The sequence below is a fragment of the Coregonus lavaretus genome (assembly GCF_964263955.1).
Source record: "Coregonus lavaretus genome assembly, chromosome: 15".
NCBI lineage: Eukaryota > Metazoa > Chordata > Actinopteri > Salmoniformes > Salmonidae > Coregonus > Coregonus lavaretus.
Window position 1 is genome coordinate 44,089,585 of NC_140002.1, and position 20,234 is coordinate 44,109,818.

The following is a 20,234-nucleotide window of genomic DNA, read 5'->3' on the forward strand; positions in this document are numbered from 1 at the left end:
CGCCGTGTTTGGAGGAAGAAGAAGGATGAGTACAACCCCAAGAACACCACCCCAACCGTGAAGCATGGAGGTGGAAACATCATTCTTTGGGGATGCTTTTCTGCAAAGGGGACAGGACGACTGCACCGTATTGAGGGGAGGATGGATGGGGCCATGTATCGCGAGATCTTGGCCAACAACCTCCTTCCCTCAGTAAGAGCATTGAAGATGGGTCGTGGCTGGGTCTTCCAGCATGACAACGACCCGAAACACACAGCCAGGGCAACTAAGGAGTGGCTCCGTAAGAAGCATCTCAAGGTCCTGGAGTGGCCTAGCCAGTCTCCAGACCTGAACCCAATAGAAAATCTTTGGAGGGAGCTGAAAGTCCGTATTGCCAAGCGACAGCCCCGAAACCTGAAGGAGCTGGAGAAGGTCTGTATGGAGGAGTGGGCCAAAATCCCTGCTGCAGTGTGTGCAAACCTGGTCAAGACCTATAGGAAACGTTTGATCTCTGTAATTGCAAACAAAGGTTTCTGTACCAAATATTAAGTTCTGCTTTTCTGATGTATCAAATACTTATGTCATGCAATAAAATGCAAATTAATTACTTAACAATCATACAATGTGATTTTCTGGATTTTTGTTTTAGATTCCGTCTCTCACAGTTGAAGTGTACCTATGATAAAAATTACAGACCTCTACATGCTTTGTAAGTAGGAAAACCTGCAAAATCGGCAGTGTATCAAATACTTGTTCTCCCCACTGTAGCTGTTCTATCATTCAGCCTACAGTAGCAGCCAATGTGTGGTGTTCAACGTAGGCCTACATTCCATGAGACTTTTGAAAAAAAAAAACATGCAGGGCTTGACATTAACCTGTTTATCCACTTGTCCTTCAGACAAGGAGGTGACTGAAAATGTTGTTGTGTTGTTTGATGCAAGAAACCACTTTACTCTCTCTCTTTCGTAACGGGTGAGATCCCCAGAGATTGGAAAGCTGCAGCGGTCATCCCCCTCTTCAAAGGGGGTGACACTCTAGACCCAAACTGTTATAGACCTATATCCATCCTGCCCTGCCTTTCGGAAGTATTTGAAAGCCAAGTTAACAAACAGATCACCGACCATTTCGAATCCCACCGTACCTTCTCCGCTATGCAATCCGGTTTCCGAGCTGGTCATGGGTGCACCTCAGCCACGCTCAAGGTCCTAAACGATATTATAAACGCGATCGATAAAAGACAGTACTGCGAAGCCGTCTTCATCGACCTGGCCAAGGCTTTCGACTCTGTCAACCACCGCATTCTTATTGGCAGACTAAATAGCCTTGGTTTCTCTAATGACTGCCTTGCCTGGTTCACCAACTACTTCTCAGATAGAGTTCAATGTGTCAAATCGGAGGGCCTGTTGTCTGGACCTCTGGCCTTCTCTATGGGGGTGCCACAGGGTTCAAATCTCGGGCCGACTCTATTCTCTGTGTATATCAATGATGTCGCTCTTGCTGCTGGTGGCGCTCGGATCCACCTCTATGCGGACGACACCATTTTGTATACATCTGGCCCTTCATTGGACACTGTTAACAAACCTCCAAACAAGCTTCAACGCCATACAACACTCCTTCCGTAGCCTCCAACTGCTCTTAAACACTAGTAAAACTAAATGCATGCTCTTCAACCGAACGCTGCTGGCACCCGCCCACCCGACTAGAATCACTACTCTCGGCGGGTCTGACCTAGAGTATGTGAACAACTACAAATACCTAGGTGTCTGGTTAGACTGTAAACTCTCCTTCCAGACTCACATTAAGCATCTCCAATCAAAAGTTAGATCTAGAATCGGCTTCCTATTTCGCAACAAAGCCTCCTTCACTCATGCTGCCAAACATGCCCTCGTAAAACTGACTATCCTACCGATCCTTGACTTCGGCGATGTCATTTACAAAATAGCCTCCAACACTCTACTCAGCAAATTGGATGTAGTCTATCACAGTGCCAATCCGTTTTGTCACCAAAGCCCCTATACTACCCACCATTGTGACCTGTACGCTCTTGTTGGCTGGCCCTCACTACATATTCGTCGCCAAACCCACTGGCTCCAGGTCATCTATAAATCACTGCTAGGCAAATCCCCGTCTTATCTTAGCTCACTGGTCACCATAGCAACACCCACCCGTAGTCTGCGCTCCAGCAGGTATACCTCACTGGTCATCCCCAAAGCCAACACCTCCTTTGGCCGCCATTCCTTCCAGTTCTCTGCTGCCAATGACTGGAACGAACTGCAAAAATCTCTGAAGCTGGAGACTCTTATCTCCCTCACTAACTTTAAGCGTCAGTTGTCAGAGCAGCTTACCGATCACTGCACCTGTACACAGCCCTTCTGAAATTAGCCCACCCAACTACCTCATCCCCATATTGTTATTTATTTTGCTAATTTGCACCCCAGTATCTCTATTTGCACATAATCTTTTGCACATCTATCATTCCAGTGTTAATACGAAATTGTAACTATTTTGCACTATGGCCTATTTATTGCCTTACCTCCATAACTTACTACATTCGCACACACTGTATATACATTTTCTGTTGTATTTTTTTACTTTATGTTTTGTTTACCCCATATGTAACTCTGTGTTGTTGTTTTTATCACACTGCTTTGCTTTATCTTGGCCAGGTCGCAGTTGTAAATGAGAACTTGTTCTCAACTGGCTTACCTGGTTAAATAAAGGTGAAATAAATAAATAAATAAAACACCTCCTCTTTCTTCCTCTATTTTTATAATGCACACCAGATGTGCATTGAAGTACAGATTGAACTTGTATTTATAATATAATATAATATTACAATTATAATATTTATAATAAATGTATTATGTATTTATAACACTTGGATAATGAACTTTTAATAAAGCTTTTCACATTCTCTACTGGAATTGGTTCACATTCTCTTCTGGTTGAAATTAAGTCTCTCATTTGATGAAATACTACACCTATCCTGTGTCCTCAGATCAGTGCAGATGAAGGAAATTAGATATTGAGATTAACCTGTTTTACAGTATTTACATGATGCATATGTATTTTTTAAATTCTGGTTCTGTATATATGAATTACAAATCAGCCTTAAACTAGTTAAATCATGTGTTTTAGTCTATTGCAGAGTTGCAATGTGTAACCGTTGATGTCCCAGGACCAGGATTGGTAAACGCTGTTGAAGTGTATAATTGTAATGCATACATGCAGACAGCATCATTCAAAGACTGGAGTTTGATACTCCTGGTATTGGATATGACTGAAAAAGAATGTCTCACAGACATTCATACCTGAACCGCACCTTTATTTGCCAAGGTAGAGTACATGATCAGTGAATATATTGCACAGGCTACAATGTGGGGATCTCATGCTTGGTAATAACTACATGTTATACGACTTGAATCTTTGACCGGTTGGTGACTACTGATCTAGAAAGTTGAGTGAAGTTCAATCTCATGCTTCTCTCTGTGGGCTGATATTAATTCTGCGTCGCAGTCTCGGGGTTACTGCGCGTTCACGCGCAGTTTAGAGGGAACATTGGTTATGGGTATGCTTTTATGGAGCTAAGCACAGGCAAAATCCTAGAGGAAAACCTGGTTCAGTCTGCTTTCCACCAGACACTGGGAGATGAATTCACCTTTCAGCAGGACAATAACCTAAAACAGAGCCAAATCTACACTGGAGTTGCTTACCAAGACAGTTAATGTGGCAGAGTTACATTTCTACTTAAATCTACTTGAAAATATATGGCAAGACCTGAAAATGGTTGTCTAGCAATGATCAACAACCAATTTGACAGAGCTTGAAGAATTTTGAAAAACATAATGGGCAAATGTTTCACAATCCAGGTGTGGAAAGCTCTTAGAGACGTACCAAGAAAGACAGCTGTAATCGATGCCAAAGGTGCTTCTACAAAGTATTGACTCGGGTGTGAATGCTTATGTAAACTAGATCTTTCTGTATTACATTTTCAATACATTTGCAAACATTTCTAAAAACATGTTTTCACTTTGTCATTATGGGGTATTGTGTGTAGCTGGGTGAGAGAAAAAAAACATTTTTAATACATTTTGAATGCAGGCTGTAACACAACAAAATGTGGAATAAGTCAAGGGCTGTGAATACTTTCTGAAGGCACCGATTGACCTGCTCCAAGTAGACCCGTTTTTTGTGTCTGGTTGATAGTTTTGAATGAGACATGTACACTGAGTACATCACAAGGCAGTCTATAGAATGGTACACAGGGACCTCTACAGGTGAACTATTCGACCTACAGTTTGCATCCATGTCTTGCAGGAAGTACTGGCAGGGGTTCCTGTTATTTAAAGTTTCATTAGTCGTATGTACAGGATACAGATGGTATACACTGTCCAACGAAATGCTTACTTGTAGGTTCCTTCTCGACAATGCAACAACAATAAGAACTATTAAAAGATAAGAATTTGAACATAAAGTAAATGGCAGTAACATAGAATCAATATTTTAGCATAAGTATAATACAGGAAGGCACAATTTATAGTCCAATATTTACACACGTATTGGGGAAGAGGGGGACAACTGTATAAATTAAGCAGTATAATCAGTAGACTATAATAAACATTTTAGCATAACTATAATAAAGGAAGAACATTTATAGTACAATATTTACACATATCAGATTGGGGGGAAAGTGTTTAAATTGTGCAGTATTAGCAATAGGAGTATGGTAGCAGCAGCAGTTGTGATGTGTATGTAGCGAGTGTGTGTGTGTGTGTGTGTGTGTGTGTGTGTGTGTGTGTACGTACTAAGGTGCGGAGAGACAGTGCAGGTGGTCAGTCCAGTTCAAGTGTTCAGCAGTCTGATGGCTTGTAGATAGAGCCTGTTGGTATCAGACCTCATGCTCCAATACTGTCTGCCCAACGGTAAAGGAGGGAACCGCTCATGGCTGGGGTGTGTGTAGAAGTCCTGGATCAGTGGGAACACGGCACCAGTGATGTACTGGGCCGTCTTCACCACCTGCTGGAGGGGCTTGCGGTTGTGGACGGAGCAATTCCCGTACCAGGCCGTGATGCAACTGGTCAGGACATTCTCAATGGTATTTACCAAAGTAAATCCATCTACCTACTGATATAACACTGGACATCTGGATTGTACATTTCAATTATATTACTGTCCAATACGGCCTTTCAGCCAGGAATTACTATATGGGAGAAGTTGAACTGATTTAGCACATTACTTGTTTATTAGGCCCATTCTTGAGACATGTACTATTAGATCAATTATATTGTCCTCAGACAGTGCGTTGTAGTCTCCTAACAGCCATTGTCACCAGGGGTGTATTCACTAAGACCCAACGCACTAAACGGAAGCCAACAGAACAAAATGGAGAGGGACATACCTGAATTTGTTCAATAGAAACTTGTTTCGTTGCAAAGCGTTTTCCGTTAGGAATAAATGGTTTCCGTTGCAAAACGTTTTGCAACTGTTTTCTACAGTCTTTCTTGGTCTGAATGAATACCCCACAGACAGACAGGTGTTTGAGAGCTTAGTGGAAAGAGATGCTCCCAATATTATGAATGTTTTCAGCACTAATATGCAGTCTATCTGTCAAAGCTTTAAAGAACAGTCAGGAACAGTGAAACAAGAAATTATAATTATCAGAGCATTTATAATTGGTTTTCCTTTTTCTGCATACATGCATCATGCATGTTACAGTATTTTTGTTTGGCATTGGTTGGTTTGTTTTGTAAACTTGGTATGAAACTTGAATTTTATGGCAGCCCTTCAATAAAATGTTTCATTTCAGCGTCATCTTGGTTGGCTTCATCTCAGTTTTTAACGATTAGCAGTGAGTAGCAGTCAGTACACCTGACCATATTATATTGAATATCGTAGGTTAATTTAAAAACTTTCCACCCATAGAGAAAACACAAGAAAATATAACTTTTTAGTTTCCAATGTAATTTCCACAGAATCAGGGCGTTCCGAGAGGAAGTGCTTACATGTAGATACAATACATTACATTACCAAAAGTATGTGACACCTGCTCAACAAACATCTCATTCCAAAATCATGGGCATTAATATGGAGTTGGTCCCCCCTTTGCTGCTATAACAGCCTCCACTCTTCTGGGAAGGCTTTCCATGAGATGTTGGAACATTGCTGCGGGGACTTGCATCCATTCAGACACAAGAGCATTAGTGAGGTCAGGCACTGAAGTTGGGCGATTAGGCCTGGCTCGCAGTCGGCGTTCCAATTCATCCCAAAGTTGTTTGATGGGGTTGAGGTCAGGGCTCTGTGCAGGCGAGTCAAGTTCTTCCTCACCGATCTCAACAAACCATTTCTGTATGGACCTCGCTTTGTGCACGGGGTCATTGTCATGCTGAAACAGGAATGGAACATCCCCAAACTATTGCCACAAAGTTGGAAGCACAGAATCTTCTAGAATGTCATTGTATGCTGTAGCGTTAAGATGTCCCTTCACTGGAACTAAGGGGCCTTGCCTGAACCATGAAAAACAGCCCCAGACCATTATTCCTCCTCCACCAAACTTTACAGTGGGCACTATGCATTTGGGCAGGTAGCGTTCTCCTGGCATCCGCCAAACCCAGATTCGTCCGTCGGATTGCCAGATTGTGAAGCGTGATTCATCACTCCAGAGAAAGTGTTTCCACTGCTCCAGAGTCCAATGGCAAATCTGAACACACTACCAGCGCTTTGAAAAGTTTATTTAATTAAACTTTCCTGTGGATATATTGTCTCACATTCCTACCTGCAAAAGGACCAACCGCATGGACAACCAGTAATTTAAGTGAAAATATCAGGTCTTGAGAGGAAACTTTCCTGATCCAAACTCTCATTTATGCCCGACGTTAAATCGAATGAAATTCAACTTCGGGTCTACGGGCTAGATAATAATGGTTTAAACATGTAATTTCCATAGCTAGACACTGACCCCCTCAGCAGACTCATCGATCAGCACAGGCATGATGTTCATGGGCACATGCAGCTGTAGACAGAGGAAAGAGAACCTTTCTTTTTTTTACACTTTTTTTTGTGTTTGTTCACTTATTTCCTGTTCAACAGGCCCCAAATAAAGGTTATAGCTGTGATAGCGATTAGCTGACACTAGACCCAACAGGCCCAGGTCCTGAGGGGAGCACAGTCTCACCAGCGCACCCTAGACTCAGGTCCTTCTTCAGGGAGTTGCTCTATTCCTCCAGGGCTTTAATGTCGTTCCTCTGGCCCAGGACGAAGTAGGCCGTTAGAGAACTAAAGAGAACTATCTTGCAGGCCATCTTGTTGGACCCTCTGAGAAGGAGACAGAATACAAACATTTAAAACATGATGGATGCTTCATTGCTTTGTTATAAGCATTTTAGGTTGTCTGGATTTTTCGTATAATTCCGATATTACAGTAATCAATATAAAAGTGTTAGAGGCGAAACTAGATTTTAATCAATTAATAGACCATACTAAAGCAAGCGTTCTTTCTGCTGGTATAAGTAAATTCCACAACAACAATAATGACGTCAGGGGTTTCAGGAATTGATCTAGATTCTAAATCACATGAAAACAAAATCTGTCAGCATCTATATAGACAACATGTATCTAATCACAGATTAAAACTAATACTTCAACAATGATTTATATCTAGATAGCCTTTTAACCAGTGTAGTAGTGGTGATAACTGTTTTGTTTGGCTATTAAAAAGTATTATTCCCTTCTTACCCTGCTGTAGTTCCCACATTAATTGCAGTCTGTGGCTAAGACATCATGTGGCAGTCTCTCTGCTACAACCTTTCTAATGGGTTTTCAATCTGAAATGGCTCCCCCAAAACGGACAGTTTATAATCTGTCCAAAGAGAAGTGAAACTGAGACTCTGGTCAGGTCCAAGGAAAGTCCCCGATTCATTAAAGGAGAATTCAGCCACTTTTCAACCTCATTCATTATCTCTAGCACCATACCAGTGTCTGTGAAAACGCATGTTTCTATGATCTGTGGTTAAGATAAGAAGAAAGGTCCTAAAAAATGTTTTTCTGTGACATCACAGGACAGGATTAAAAGTAAGAAAAATCTTCAGAGCAAAAAGATCTGAGCGTCCAGACAGAGGTTGCACATGGCGCATCAGAAATTGAGTGGATTGAGACCCACATGTGGTTGTGGTATAAATTGGAAGTCAAAAGATCAGATTCCATGTTTTTTTGTGGTTTACACATTAGGGGAAAGATCAGATAAGCGTCAGATATGCCAAATAATTGAGAAGCATCCACCTGCAGATTATGCGGGATGAAGCCGCCTGGTCTGCAAAACTCAAAGCGCATGCGTCTCAGATGGTATGTGCACGCGCAATCTGATTTAAAGTCGAAACATTTGATTAGATTAGATTAATTTATTAGTCACATGCATAGGGTCGCAGATGTAATTGCAGGTGCGTTCGGCTGAGCGTACCACCCTCTGTAGAGCCTTGCAGTCAGCGGCGGTGGAGTTGCTGTACCAGGCTGTGATGCAGCCGAACAGTATGCTCTCGATGGTGCTCCTGTAGAACACAGTTAGGGCCCTCGGGGACAAGCAGAATTTCTTCAGCCTCCTGATGTTGAAAAGTCACTGTCGTGCCATCTTCACCACGGTGTCCGTATGGTTTGACCATTTCAGCTCCTCTGAGATATGTACGCCGAGGAACTTTAAGTCTTTGACCATCTCCACGGTGGCCCCGTTGATGAGGATGGGGGCGTGCCCAGCCTGGTTACTCCTGAAAGCTGTCTCGTCGCTGTTGGTAATCAGGCCTACTACTGTCGTGTCGTCAGCGAAATTGATGATGGACTTGCAACTGTGTGAGGCCACGCAGTCATGGGTATACAGGGAATACAGGAGGGGACTTAGGACGCACCCTTGTGGGGCCCACGTGTTGAAGATCAGTGTGGAGGAGATAATGTTGCCTATCTTCAACACCTGGGGACGGCCCATCAGGACGTCCAGGACCCAGTTGCATAGGGAGAAGATCAGTCCCAGGGCCGTGAGCTTTGTGGTGAGCTTAGAGGGCACTATGGTATTGAAGGCTGAGATGTAGTCAATGAACAGCATCCTCACACATGCATTCCTTTTGTCCAGGTGGGTGAGGGCAGTGTGTAGTGCAATGGCGATTACGTTGTCCATGGATCTGTCGGGCGATAGGCGAATTGGAGAGGGTTGAGTGTGTCGGGGAGGGAGAAGGTGATGTGTTCTTTGACTAGCTTCTCGAAGCACTTCGTGATGACGGGAGTGAGTGCTACGGGTCGGTAGTCATTCAGTTAATTTACTTTCCTTTTATTGGGCCAAGGGATTATAGTAGACATCTTGAAGCAGGTGGGGATAACGTCAGAAATCACGTTCGAAAACACAACAGCTAGTTGGTCTGCACATGCTCTGAGGGCGTGGCTATAGGGATGCAGTCTGGGCCAGCAGCCTTGCGAGGTTAACGCGCTTGAATGACTTACAGTCGTGGTCAAAAGTTTTGAGAATGACACAAATATTAATTTTCACAAAGTCTGCTGCCACAGTTTTTATGATGGCAATTTGCATATACTCCAGAATGTTATGAAGAGTGATCAGATGAATTGCAATTAATTGCAAAGTCCCTCTTGCCATGAAAATGAACTTCATCCCCCAAAAACATTTCCACTGCATTTCAGCCCTGCCACAAAAGGACCAGCTGACATCATGTCAGTGATTATCTCGTTAACACAGGTGAGCGTGTTGACGAGGACAAGGCTGGAGATCACTCTGTCATGCTGATTGAGTGAGAATAACAGACTGGAAGCTTTAAAAGGAGGGTGGTGTGTCATGCCAACAGTAAAGCATCCTGTGACCATTCATGTGTGGGGTTGCTTCTCAGCCAAGGGAGTGGGCTCACTCACAGCCATGAATAAATAATGGTACCAACACATCCTCCGAGAGCAACTTCTCCCAACCATCCAAGAACAGTTTGGTGATGAACAATGCCTTTTCCAGCATGATGGAGCACCTTGCCATAAGGCAAAAGTGATAACTAAGTGGCTCGGGGAACAAAACATCGACATTTTGGGTCCATTGCCAGGAAACTCCCCAGACCTTAATCCCATTGAGAACTTGTGGTCAATCCTCAAGATGCGGGTGGACAAACAAAAATCCACAAATTCTGACAAACTCCAAGCATTGATTATGCAAGAATGGGCTGCCATCAGTCAGGATGTGGCCCAGAAGTTAATTGACAGCATGCCAGGGCGGATTGCAAAGGTCTTGAAATGTGCAATTTATATTGAACAAAAATATAAACGCCACATGTAAAGTGTTGGTCCCATGTTTCATAAAATATCCCAGAAATTGACACAATACCTGCTAGCAATGGTAATAATAATAATAATATGCCATTTAGCAGACGCTTTTATCCAAAGCGACTTACAGTCATGCGTGCATACATTTTTTTTGTGGATGGGTGGTCCCGGGGATCGAACCCACTACCTTGGCGTTACAAGCGCCGTGCTTTACCAGCTGAGCTACAGAGGACCACAATGGTGTCAGCTAGAGATGACATGCAAGAGCTTGCAGAGATTTGTAGTTTTGCATGATGTCTACTTTGATACTAATTAGCATTTTAGAATCTGAGAGTAAATAGAGACTAATATATTAATAAAAGTCACCTTGCCGGAGAGAGATGTACTTGGTTATCAAAACGTCACACCAGGGTAAGCCTACACGAAACACAGCCCTTATTTTAAGTGTTTCTAAAATCCCCTATGGGGAAAAATGAATGGTGAAAAAACGATTGGAACCATTTCCCTGTTTGACCGCTAGACTTTATGGGTATTATGACACTGCCACTGTGGGGCTCTATTGCCCCTTGTGCCGGCTCCCATACCCTATAATTCGGTATTTCTTTGTGACTAACTTGTATACAGGTAGACCAGAAAAGCCACAAATCCATGATTGGCAGATGAGTGGCATCCCTGATTATAAGAATCCAAGATGGCGTAACAGTGCGGTCATGTTTTTCTTCTGTGTCATTGTGTAAATAGCCCGTTTTTTTTTTTTTTTTCTATTTTGTATATATTTCTCAATTTTACTTTTCATTCTTTAACTAAATATACTTTCCTGCAACCCGCCTCACCCAACGTGGAAAGGATTCTATTATTTCTTTATAACTTTTATCAAAAACCTTAAGCTGAAACTAGCCTAGCTGCAACCGAATGGCTACTTGCTATTAGCCACCGTTAGCGTCTTCACCATTGTCCGTGGCCTGCACTACCCACCAGCCAGCTCTAGCTCTAGCCTGGACAATTTGTCGGCCAGTCTGCACAGCGTGCTATTGACCCAGAGCATATCGGATTTTCTGCCGGAATCACTTCACCCTAGCGCCGGATCATCGCAACCAGCTAGCTGCAACCAAATGGATGTTGTCGTTGGCTAATTACAATTGCCCCTTAGCAAGCACCAGTTAGCCTTGAGCTAGCCTCGAGCCAGGCCCATCTCCCGGCTATCTACCTCTCTGTCAACCGGACGGGACCTCATAGTGTTGACACGGAGCCCCGTCGATCCAACACGACTGGTTTGCCGACTAAATCCTCTGATGTGGTTTCAACAGGCTTCCCGTTACGACGTCGACCATGAAGATCCATCTGCTAGCCCCGGCCCGCTAGCACACGCAAGCCGGGCCTCTTGCTCGCCAGTGCTGTAGCAGCCCCCGAACTACCTCCGAACTCTCCTATTGCTGTTCACCGGACCTTATGATAACTCAGCTATACAGCTGATGCCTGCTGGACTGTTCCTTTACACGGTACCGCATATGTTTAGCCTCAGCCCAAACTTTGTCGCCATTACCAGCTGTTGTCTTAGCTCTCTCGAATAACACCTGTGATTGCTTTATGCCTCTCTCCCATGTCAATATGCCTTGCTTATTGCTGTTTCGGTTATTTCTTATTGTACTATTTCACTGTAGAGCCCCCAGCCCAGCTCAACCTGCCTTAGACAGCTCCTTTGTCCCACCCCCCATACACGTGGAGACCGACTCAATCGGTGCCTCCAGTGATGCTATCTCTTTCATCGTTACCCAACGCTTAGGTTTACCTCCACTGTACTCATATCCTTCCATATCCTTGTCTGTACATAATGCCCTGAATCTATTCTACAACGCTCTGAAATCTGCCCCTTTTTTTCTCTGTACCCAACGCACTAGAAGACCAGTTCTTAAAGCCTTTAGCCGTATCCTTATTCTACTCCTCCTCTGTTCCTCTGGTGATGTAGAGGTTAACCCAGGCCCTGTAGCCCCCAGTATCACTCCTACTCCCCAGGCGTTATAATTTGTTGACTTCTGTAACCGTAAAAGCCTTGGTTTCTTGCACGTTAACATCCGAAGCCTCCTCCCTAAGTTTGAGTTATTCACTGCGTTACACACTCCGCCAACCCTGATGTTCTAGCAGTGTCTGAATCCTGGCTTAGGAAGGCCACCAAAAATTCAGAAATGTCCATCCCCAACTACAACATTTTCAGTCTCGATAGAACTGCCAAAGGGGGTGGGGTTGCAATCTACTGTAGAGATAGCCTGCAGAGCTCTATCATACTATCCAGGTCTGTGCCCAAACAGTTTGAGCTTCTACTTCTAAAAATCCACCTTTCCAGAAATAAGTCTCTCACTGTTGCCGCTTGCTACAGACCCACCTCAGCCCCGAGCTGTGCCCTGGACACCATATGTGAACTGATTGCCCCCCATCTATACTCAGAGTTCGTACAGCTTGGTGACCTAAACTGGGATATGCTTAACACCCCGGCCAACCTACAATCTAAACTAGATGCCCTCAATCTCACACAAATGATCAACAAACCTACCAGGTACAACCCAAAATCTGTAAACATGGGCACCCCAAAGCCAACACCTCCTTTGGCCGCCATTCCTTCCAGTTCTCTGCTGCCAATGACTGGAACAAACTGCAAAAATCTCTGAAGCTGGAGACTCTTATCTCCCTCACTAACTTTAGGCGTCAGTTGTCAGAGCAGCTTACCGATCACTGCACCTGTACACAGCCCATCTGTAATTAGCCCACCCAACTACCTCATCCCCATATTGTTATTTATTTTGCTAATTTAAACCCCAGTATCTCTATTTGCACATCTATCATTCCAGTGTTAATACGAAATTATAATTATTTTGCACTATGGCCTATTTATTACCTTACCTCCATAATTTACTACATTCGCACACACTGTATATATATTTTCTGTTGTATTTTTGACTTTATGTTTTGTTTACCCCAGATGTAACTCTGTGTTGTTTTTATTGCACTGCTTTGCTTTATCTTGGCCAGGTCGCAGTTATAAATGAGAACTTGTTCTCAACTGGCTTACCTGGTTAAATAAAGGTGAAATAAAAAACAAAACAAAAAATAATAAGCACCTGCTGCTCATCGGTTGTTCCCTGCAAATGCTGTTTTGAATTAAAAGAGCATTGTACCTACACGCTGAAGCCTACAAATTGTGTACGCTAAATCTGATGCAATAAAAATAATTTAAAAAATCGAAAAATGAAGTAAGCTTTATGCGACATCTTCTTGAGTGCGGACCCATTACACCTTTTGTTTGTTTGAATTTGTGGGTTTTACGTACCAGCCAAGCTTCTGGGAGAGTGTGATGGTCCCCATTTAATGAACTATGTAGACCAGACCCAGCTTCTATCGCATTGCGTCTATGGGAGAGCCACCCCGTACAATACTTTTTTGGTATGGTAAACGGCCTGAGTGGAACATCATTGCTCACCTGCACATACTCCGACTCCTTTTAGAAATAAGAGTTATTTTGTACCTCCAGCCAATCGCAATCACTCTATTGAGACATATTGCAGACTCTTTGAAAAATATTTTTTTAATCTCCTTAAGAACAAACTTGAGTACATATCTTTCCATAATTTACCTAAGGAAGAAAAACAAGCTTTGCTTGATTTACAATCCGATATGTCAGTCCTTACCCGCCCCTGCTGATAAGGGTGGGTTGGTTGTACTCATGGATAGGACAGTTTATGTAAATGATGGTCATAGACAACTGCTTGACAACACCTTTTACAAGAAACTCAGAAGTGACCCCACTTCCCAATTTCAGAACATTATCTTTACTGTCCTAGATGGGTATTTAAGTTCTGGTCAAATCACCCAAAATAACATGACTTTTTGGCTATTCAATACCCTCAAATTGCCACTTTCTGTACTTTGCCGAAATTACACAAGAATGTTTCAAAACCTCCAGGGCGCCCTATTGTAGCGGGCATTGATGCAGTAACGGCCCCTAACGACTTCAGTTGAATCTTTTATTAGCCCACTCGCAGAACAGCTCCCCTCCTTTGTAAAGGACACCAGCAGTATGATCTCTATAAATGAATCTCTTGATCCTCTCCCTGAGAATACTTTGTTAATTACTTTTGATGTTGACGTTATACACGAATATTCCACACGAGGGCTGTATTGAAGCCATGGAACGTGTGTTCTTCTGCAACGTGACCCTAATGAACTACCTTCCAGTGCATGCATTATAACATTGGCTGAAATAAACTCAGCAAAAAAAGAAACGTCCCTTTTTCAGGACCCTGTCTTTCAAAGATAATTCTTAAAATTCCAAATAACTTCACAGATCTTCATTGTAAAGGGTTTTAACACTGTTTCCCATGCGTGTTCAATGAACCATAAACTATTAATGAACATGCACCTGTGGAACGGTCGTTAAGACACTAACAGCTTACAGACGGTAGGCAATTAAGGTCACAGTTATGAAAACTTAGGACACTAAAGAGGCTTTTCTACTGACTCTGAAAAACACCAAAAGAAAGATGCCCAGGGTCCCTGCTCATCTGCATGAACGTGCCTTAGGCATGCCGCAAGGAGGCATGAGGACTGCAGATGTGGCCAGGGCAATAAATTGCAATGTCCGTACTGTGAGACGCCTAAGACAGCGCTACAGGGAGACAGGACGGACAGCTGATCGTCCTCGTAGTGGCAGACCACGTGTAACAACACCTGCACAGGATCGGTACATCCGAACATCACACCTGCGGGACAGGTACAGGATGGCAACAACAACTGCCCGAGTTACACCAGGAACGCAAAATCCCTCCATCAGTGCTCAGACTGTCCGCAATAGGCTGAGAGAGGCTGGACTGAGGGCTTGTAGGCCTGTTGTAAAGCAGGTCCTCACCAGACATCACCGGCAACAACGTGCCTATGGGCACAAACACACCGTCGCTGGACCAGACAGGACTGGCAAAAAGTGCTCTTCACTGACGAGTCGCGGTTTTGTCTCACCAGGGGTGATGGTCGGATTCGCGTTTATCGTCGAAGGAATGAGCGTTACACTGAGGCCTGTACTCTGGAGTGGGATCGATTTGGAGATGGAGGGTCCATCATGGTCTGGGGCAGTGTGTCAAAGCATCATCGGACTGAGCTTGTTGTCATTGCAGGCAATCTCAATGCTGTGCGTTTCAGGGAAGACATCCTCCTCCCTCATGTGGTACCCTTCCTGCAGGCTCATCCTGACATGACCCTCCAGCATGACAATACCACCAGCCATACTGCTCGTTCTGTGCATGATTTCCTGCAAGACAGGAATGTCAGTGTTCTGCCATGGCCAGCGAAGAGCCCGGATCTCTGGTCCTCTGTGGTCCTCTGTAGCTCAGCTGGTAGAGCACGGCGCTTGTAACGCTAAGGTAGTGGGTTCAATCCCCGGGACCACCCATACACAAAAATGTATGCACTCATGACTGTAAGTCGCTTTGGATAAAAGCGTCTGCTAAATGGCATATTATTATTATTATTATTATTATTATTATTATTATCTCAATCCCATTGAGCACGTCTGGGACCTGTTGGATTGGAGGGTGAGGGCTAGGGCCATTCCCCCCAGAAATGTCCGGGAACTTGCAGGTGCCTTGGTGGAAGAGTGGGGTAAAATCTCACAGCAAGAACTGGCAAATCTGGTGCAGGAGATGCACTGCAGTACTTAATGCAGCTGGTGGCCACACCAGATACTGACTGTTACTTTTGATTTTGACCCCCCCTTTGTTCAGGGACACATTATTCCATTTCTGTTAGTCACATGTCTGTGGAACTTGTTCAGTTTATGTCTCAGTTGTTGAATCTTGTTATGTTCATACAAATATTTACACATGTTAAGTTTGCTTAAAATACACATAGTTGACAGTGAGAGGACATTTCTTTTTTTGCTGAGTTTAGTACTCACACATAACTAGTTCATGTTTCTTAACGATGTCTTTGTCCAGACGAAGGGTACTGCTATGGGATCCCCTATGGCTCCTAACTATGCTAATTTGTATGTGGGTTACATGGAGAAACGGTCAATTATCATTCCTCTCAAAATAGTTGTCTTGCCTAACATTATTATTTGGAAACGGTACATGGATGATATTTTTGTTTTATGGAGAGGTGATGCAAAACAGCTCCAGGCGTTCCATGCTTTTCTTAACTCTTGTTCTGAGCACCTGAGATTTACTATGCAATCTGACACACATCAAATCAGATTCCTTGATCTTTTGATTTTGTGTGAGGATAATGTTCTATACACTGATCTTTACAGGAAACCTACTGATCGTAACACTTTGTTGAGGGCTGATCGCTGTCACACTCTTCCCTTGAAAAACAGTTTGCCCTACAGCCAATTCTGTCGAATCAGAAGAATTTGCAAAAAACTATCAGATTTCGACAGAAATATGACTGAGATGCAAAGACAATTCAAGGATAGGTGGTAGAAAAATGGCCAGATTAATACTGCCATTGAGAAAATCCAAAACAAATCGAGACCTGATCTCTTTCAAGGACAGTCTTGTAAAAAGAAGCATTCTTGCATTCTTACTACACGCTATTCAATGTGCTCTGACCAAATTAAGGGAATCGTTCACAAACATTGGTACATTCTAAGATCCGATGACAGTATCGGTAATGTGTTTTCGGACCCTTCCTTGGTCGCGGGGCAGAAATCTCAAAGATCAATTGTTAAACTCCGATTTACCATCCCAAAGTACCCCTGCACAACGTCTAGTTGCGCCTCTTCCAGTTGGAAACTACAAGTGTAATGGCTGTGCTCAACGCAACAGCACTTACAAATGTAGATCCTTCAAACACCCTCAAACAGGGAAACAGATCCCAATCAAAGGTGTTATCACGTGCTCCACTAAGGCAGTTATTTAACTTATAACTTGTCATTGTGATAAAAAATGATGTGGGTAAAACGAAGCGAGAATTAAGAGTACGAAGCGAGAATTAAGAGTACGAAGCTCGGAGCATCGTAGCACCATTAGGTGCAAAAACTCGATGTACACAGTTGCGGCTCACTTTATGGAAGCGAACCACTCTATGTCGTCCCTTTGTTATATCGGCATCAAACACGTCACCCTCCCTAGGAGAGGGGGTGACCTTGACAATTTATTGTTAAAAGGAGAGCCTGCCTGGATCTTTAATTTAAAGACCATTGCTTCCTTCGGTCTCAACGTAGACTTTGATCTGAAGCCATTCTTGTGGTTTTGCTATTCATTGTAAATGTTTGTAGGCCTATGTAGCCAAATTGTATCGATGATCGTATATTATCCATTTAGGCTTTTTATACGTTCTATTTATATCTGTAAATCAACCAATGACTTCAAGCCACGATTACAGACACCTGTGTGTCCTTTCAAACTATATAAACTAGTGACCCGCAGTGTTTGACATTATACCCTGACGAAGACGGCTTGTCTTTTGAAACGTCGGTTATGAAATTATAACATCTGAGCTCCTAGAGTGTGCGGCTCTCCTTTTCTGTGTTCCACTCCGCTAGCCAGCACCTCGCCTAAACAGGTGTGCGTTTCTTTCGCCTCCAGACATCATTTATCTTTGGTTTACCCATGCTTTAGCCAGTTTCTTTAGCTGTCACTTTGATAAATTGGCTACACTATCTAGCTAGCTCTCTGGCACCATTCGACACCCTGTCTCAGCTTGCATGTCTTACAGCGGCTGTGTCCTGAGAAGTTGTCTGCTGGAGCTAGACCTTATTGAAATAATTGGCAAAAGATCTGAATTCGGCTGCCTCTGTAAACGCAGCCTTAGTGTCCGATGGACATCCAGGTTATCTCAGACTGATCGAGTGTATGTGGTACAATATGAAATATTTGTCACTACAAAATGTTACCTACTTTCCGGCTACAAACCCAATCAAAATTCAACACAAGAAATATGGTAAGGCAGCAGCCTATGATATTGCATTTTATGATCGGGTTAAAATAATTATCTACGAATGGGAGGTTTTTTAGTTGTATAGGAGGTTGGATGAAAACTGGAATAAAGCAAATATTTTGCTTGATCTAATGGTAAAACAATGAAATGGATGGCATAGAAATTATACTGAACAAAAATATAAACGTAACATGCAACAATTTCAAAGATTTTACTGAATTATACTGAACAAAAATATAAACGTAACATGCAACAATTTCAAAGATTTTACTGAGTTACAGTTCATATGAGGAAATCAGTCAATTTAAATAAATAAATTAGGCCCTCATCTATGGATTTCACACGACTGGTCACAGATACCTAAAAAAAAAAAAATGGGCCTCACAATGGGCCTCAGGATCTCGTCACGGTATTTATTTGCATTCAAATTGCCATTGATAGAAGGCAGTTGTGTTCGTTGTCCATAGCTTATGCCTGCCCATAACATAACCCTACCATGCTCTGTTCACAACATTGACATCAGCAAACTGCTCGCCCACGACGCCATACACGTGGTCTGCGGTTGTGAGGTGGATATATTGAAGCAACATCAAGACATCATTCAGGAAGTTAAAGCTTGGTCGCAAATGGCTCTTCCAAACGGACAATGACCCCAAGCATACTTCCAAAGTTGTGGCAAAATGGCTTAAAGACAACAAAGTCAAGGTATTGGAGTGGCCATCAAAGCCCTGACCTCAATCCTTTAGAAAATGTGTGGGCAGAACTAAAATAAAGTGGTGATCCTAACCAGGGGCGGTGTGTTCAATAGGGCGATATGGGCGACGCACTGCCAAACGGGAAAAGGAAGGGATTTTTTTTCTAATCAATTATATCACGGCAACAGTAGTTATCAGTGTTGTAATCTAGACGTCTGATCTGCCACAGTGCCACTAAATGTCCAATCAGGCTAAAGTCGTGCTTCAAATGGCCCCCCCCCCCCCTTTTGGGGCGATTTCAGTCAGGTTGAAAATCGCCCCAGAAGTCTGTCATAGACTCCCATGTAAAATCTATTTTTTTCAAATATCAGAGCTTTCAATACAATCTCTATGGGTTTCTGAGGGCTTGCACTTACGCGCTTTCGTCATACGTAACGTAACCATGAACGTAACTAAGAAAAGAGCGGGTAGCAGCGTCAATCAATTCACTATTACTGTCAAAATGGCTAGGCTTCAGTGCAACTCGATTGTGTCTTTGAAAGAAGTTCCTTTTTGTCGGCGAACAAATGAAGATAAATTGGCAACGAAACAATTAGGACCTCCCAGACCAAATGTAATAATTCAACAGGTTTCTACTAAAGGGGGGAAGTCCTACACCCGAGGATTTTCCAAAAATTGGTACGAACGAAAAACCTGGCTAGCAGGCTGCGATGTAGCTAATGCAGTCTTCTGCTACCCCCTGCTTACTCTTTCACCCTGAAGGCGGCACGGCAGACAGCACCGCTTGGACAGCGACTGGTGTGTAACGGACATGCACCATCTTTCAGGAAAGATTAAGAAACATGAGCTGTCAAAGACCCACATGGATAGCTGTTTGAGATTGTCTGCTTTGGGGAGAGTGAACATTCCCACTCAACTGGATGAGGGATACAGGCTAGCTGTCCGCCGCCACAACGATGAGGTTAGTGTTGATAATCACAAGTTTACTGGAGAACTGAAACTGACAAGGCTGACAAGATAGGACCCTTTTGTCCATTGTTATTGGATAGGAACAGAACTTATAACCAGCTCCTGACCTAAATAGATCTTAGCACAACATTTTACTTAACATATCATATTCACTATAACAAATATATTTACTACGACATTAGCAAGAACCGCCACATCCTCAGCCGGCTAATCCAGTGTGTGAAGTTTTGCGGAGTGTTTGAGTTAGCTTTGCGAGGCAAAGATGAAACTGAGGGCTCCACCAACCCTGGTAAGCCAACACTTTTGAGATCAGTCAATAAATGCTTCTGGTATTGACTTTTATGCTGCCCCTGTCTTCATGTTGTTGCTGGACAT